The following is a 5,123-nucleotide window of genomic DNA, read 5'->3' on the forward strand; positions in this document are numbered from 1 at the left end:
AGGAGGGGACCTGTGGCCCAGGCACCCCTCTCTGGCTACATGACACTAGACCTATGACCTCGGTGCCCTGTGCCTCTCGGCAGGTGGACTCAGCAGGGGACCACGGGACAAGTAGACCTGTGGCTGAAAGGGGCTCTCAGGATTGGGCCAGGCTCTCTCTTTCTCCCTTCCTCCCTCTACCTCTATCTCCCCCCACCCCGCCCAGCCCTGCCTCTTCCTTCTTGGGAACTTCTCTGCAGAGGCTTTGCAGGGACCCCACACCCTTCCAGCGCCCCATAGCATGCCCCCAAGGTTGCCTCTCCGGCCACCCCTAGAGGTTTTGTTTGGGGGGCGGGTGACACCCTGCAGGGCCCTCCTAGATGCTCTGAGCTGCCACAAAGGCCACCTTTCAGCAGGGCCAGAAAAAGCAGGCCTCCCAATCCCCCACAGACCAAACCTAGCAACAGTCAGGGTTCCTATGGCAACCCAGGATTTATTTTTAGTCGTACTTTAACATTAACATGATGTGATGGGATCTGAGACTTACATTCCTCTCTTTTAAACCATACCAAAAAAGATAAAGAAAGAAGAGAGGAGGAAAGAAAGAGGCTCTCTTTGAAAAGGTGAGAGCAGGCATGGCAGTGGCTCGGCCATGGCCCCGTCTCCAGGACACCAGTCGTTCCCTCTTTCTCTCTCACCCACCTGGGAGGCATCTCCACCCATCTGGGCTTCTGGGTGGCCTGCATGGGCGGGCATGGAGCAGAGGGTTCTGTGTGCTGTGCTGAGTCAGCCTTGTCTTCCCCTCTGCAGCTTCCTGGCCAGCGTTGGGGGAGAGAAAGGTAAGATGTGCCAGTTACCTGTGACAGACGCCAGAGCCTCCAATGTATCAGGAACGTTAGAGAACACGTGGCCAGGCAGGCTCAACAAGGAGGTGACCCGTCCACAGGGGACACAAGGTTCTCAGGCACCCTGGAGAAGGAAGGAAGGGCAAGGGCACTTGCCCCCACCCAGAAGACACATGGTTCAGTGGCTCCCCAGGAAAGGCAGTGGGTGGGCTGGCAGGGAGCAGGGTGAGAGGGAGGTGGTGGAAAGGGTGCTGGCTTCCAGCTGTGACAATGTGGGTGCCACTTCTGTTCTGGCCAAGCATCAGAGTCACAGAGTGTAGACACACACACACACCCACAGACAATCCAGTACAAAGAGAGGCCCCTGAGCTGTTTGGAGAAGGGGGCTTGGATAGAGCAGAGAAGGCCTGTCCAGGTTTACAGCTGAAGGGCTTGGGCTCCACTCTAATAAAACAATCCTGAATTGGTTACTTATCTCGGTCCAGTAAGGCTTTCTCTTTCCTCTGGACAAAGAGGTGGCCATATAATCTGCTCCCCTGGCTCTTAAAATACTCCATTCCAGGCCAAGGAAGGATTGGCTCAAGGAATGGGCACACGCCCCAAGCACAGCCAATCAGCGACTTCCCTGGGACTAAGCTACAGATCGGAGGAAACAGTTCTCCCTTCATTGGTTGCCGAGTGAAAGCTCTCAGACTCTCAGTTTGGGCCTCATGGAGATAGAACAGGGGCCACAGGAGAAAACAAAGGCAATGGGCAAAGAGAAGCAGACAGACAGCTCAGCTCAGCAAGACCCACCTCCCTTCCTCCAGGGCTGGGGTCTTTGACCGCTAAACCTCACTGCCGTCAAGTCTGCTCTGCCCCTCGCAACCCTGTAAGACAGAGTAGAACTGCCCCTGCGGGTTTCTGAGGCTGTAACTCTTCACAGCAGCAGAAAGCTTCGTTCTCTAACCCCACCCCAGCCCACCCCACACCCAGGAGCAGCTGGTGGGTTTTAACCATCGACCTTGTGGTTAAAGTTTTAACCATCGACCTTGTGGTTAAAGGATGTAGCCCAGCACATCCCTAACCCACCACAACCCCAGAGCTCTTGAACCCAGGACTAGTCTCCATCCTGTGACTACAGTCCTTGGGGACCCAGGCGTGTCCGTGAAGGGCTGGGCCCACAGGGTTTCCCGCGGCTGAGTTTTCAGAAGTCGATGGACACACCTTTCTTCTGAAGCGCCTCTGGGAGGACTTGAAGCTCCACAATAGCTCAGCTCGCGGCCAAGCCCAGGAACTGTTGGCAGCACCCGCGGCAATAGCCTCTTTTGGCAACATCCTCCTCCATTTTTCCACAACCCACCTTGAATTGGTTTCTGTCCCCAGTGAATCCAGGTGGTCTTTGTGGTTTTGCTAAGTATGGGGCAAACTCAGCTTGAGGAGGGACGAGGAAAGAGGGATGCCTTGTGCCTGAGATGTATCAGACCTCACTGGAGGCGGTCTGCGTGTCTTTTCCTGATCTCATCTAAACTCTCCCCGCAAAAAACCAAAACCCCACTGCCATCACTCCTGTCTCCCGGTGACCCTACAGGGACGAGTATAACTGTCCCGTGCACTTCCGTCTTACGGAAGCAGGCTGCCTCAACTTTCTCCCGTACAGTGGCTGGTGTGTTCGAACTGCCAGCCTTACGGTTTCAGCCTGGCTGGCTGTTCCAGAGGCCTGCTGTTCCAGAGGTCACTATAGATCATGGTGGTGACTCTGCTCCCTCATGCCTCCCTGCCTGGGATCCCACCATTTGACCCAGCCCCTCCCTCTTCAAAGGCTTGGCCAGAATCTCAGTGTCCCCGAGCTCACCAGGCACTTGGCCACAGAGAAAGATGCTCTTGCAGGCTCAGTCACATCTTTGCCTTTAAAGGAAGCGCCCAGCAAGCAGCCCTTTCCGCTTTGCAGTCAGCACCAGGGGTGAGATTCTAGACACTCAAGAGGGGGATGTCTGCGGGTCAGGGTGCCTCTGAGCAGTCTTCCCCAATCACTCTGCAAGGTGACAGCCTCCTCTTATCTCTACATAGCCCACCTCACCTCAAGAGGAATGGGGAGGGGGCTTGGCCTCTTGGCTGTCCTGACAGGGACAGGAGGGGCAGCCATGGTGGGAGCAGGGCAGGATGCAAAGCTGGATACTGGATGAGGGTCCACAGAGGGCTTGGTGTGTAGTCTGCAGTCCCCACCTCCAACAGCTCCTGGAGCAGGGAGCCTTTCAGCCAAGAGGGAGGGACTTTTCCATCTGGACAACATCAGATTCTTGTGTAAGTCAGACCCAACGTAAACGAGGCAGGGGAGGGGTGCTGAATGATGGATGCAGAGCTGGGGGAGGGCTGGCCTCCATCCACTCCCCACCCTCCCACCCCGCCCCCAGAGTCCTAGAGCAGCACCTCCCATGGCTGAGCCTAAGTCCCGTTTGTAGTGATTGGCAGCTCTGGATGATCCCTCTCAGCTCCCCATTGAAATTAGGCATGGAAAATGTGTGTGTGTGTGTGTGTGTGTGTGTGTGTGTGTGTGTGTGTGTTGGGGTGAAGGGGAAGCGCGTATCAAATTGCCTCATCATTGGACTCAGGAAACCCAAGGCTTCAATGAAGACAAATGTAAAGGTTGACAGACCACGCGGAGACAACCAATAAACAAAGCTGTGAGGAGTCCGGGAGTCCTGGACTCACATCCCAGCCGGGCACCCAGATGTCATCGATAATGTCAGTTTCCATCACCCCCCTGTTTGCCCATGCCATCTCCTGGCCCTACTCAGCAGGCCACTTTGATGAGCCCTGAGCCCTTTGCCTCCATTAAAATCATAATTTTTTTCTTTATGATTGCATTGGTACAAAGACAAACGAGAATAATCCAGAGTGAGTGATATGATTCGTTCATCCCTGAAGTCTGGTGAGTTGTAGACACCAAGCCTACAGTTGTGAGTGCACAGCTCGGCCCTAGGCCTGTTGGCTCCTGCCCTGTGCCATCATCAAGACCAGTGGGGCGCCCGGGCCCATTGTGGTGCCGGCAGCATGCGTCCACCTCACGGAGGCTTGTCTCACCTTCGCAGACTTACACTTTGCCAAACATGATGTCATTTGCTAAGGACTTTCTTCATTCTCAAAGTTGAGCCTCAGTCCCATGATAGTTCCAGCCCTTGACTGCCGCTGTTTATACTGGCGATGGAATCAAGTCTAAGAGACAAAGCCTCTGGACATTTGAGGGGAACCTTGTTAGGCTCAGAGCTGCCCGCTGCAGGGCAGGGAGTCAGGGCCAAGAAGCTGGGCAGGCATGTCAGGAGTCAGCTGGTTTTAGCCTGGTCAGATCCCAGGAAGCCAGGAAGCTCAGGTTCTGGAACGCTGAGCACCTGACTCAGGCCAGGCCCCCACCACGCCGAGGGCTCCCACATGTGGGCTTGTTCCGGGAGGGCAGAACGAGGATCCCAAGCCCAGACACAGAAACTGAGGCCCAGCAGGAACTTACCTCAACTCTCCGTCCAACGTCATCTCCCTTGCTTCTTCTTCGATCCAACAGCCCATTCATCGGGCCCCCAAACATCCTAACAGTCCCAATTCTCGGCCTTTGCACACACCCTTTCCAACTGCCCCTCCCATGTCCCCCACCTGCAGATTCCCTTCCATTTCCATTTCAAGGCCAAGGCAAGTTGCCCCTTCTCCAGGAAGCCTTCCCTGACTTCTTTGAATGCTTGTGTATGCAGGGAGGGAGGGAGGAGGGAGACGAGATGAAAGGAAAGATAGAAAAGAAGGAAACAGAGGGGAGTGGCGACAGAAGGAGGTGTACCCCATAGGACTCCAAAGGAGCCCTAGGCACCTGCAGAACCTGCTGCCCTGTGTGTTACTGAGGAGACCCACATGGTTTTCTTGGTGGTGATCTTTATAGAAGCAGACAGCCAGGACTTTCCTTCGTGGCACTGCTGATTTGGTCCAAACCACCATGTTTTGGGTTAGCAGCTCATCGCCAACCTCTTGCTCCACGCAGGAAATCTGAGGTGCCCTCAAACTGATTTCAAAGGTGTGAGTGGGTTTAAGACCATCCACATGGCCCCGTGGGGAAGCCAGGTATAGTCCAGAATGCCGGTGTGAGGATTCCCGTGGGCAGGGCAGCAGGAGTGGATGCTGTCCTGCAGGGAAGCAGGGGGTCAAGCAGCAGTGTTGCATGTCCTGAGCCCCTCGGGGCTCCACTGTCTGACCCAGCTAGAAGCCATGTGAAGGGAGTGGCAGGGAGCATCCTCTCTGATCTGTCTCCCAATCAGGATACAGGAGACGGGGAGCGGGGGG

Source organism: Echinops telfairi, unplaced genomic scaffold (assembly GCF_000313985.2).
Source record: "Echinops telfairi isolate 266 unplaced genomic scaffold, ASM31398v2 ScPeMD7_7469;HRSCAF=8507_0, whole genome shotgun sequence".
NCBI lineage: Eukaryota > Metazoa > Chordata > Mammalia > Afrosoricida > Tenrecidae > Echinops > Echinops telfairi.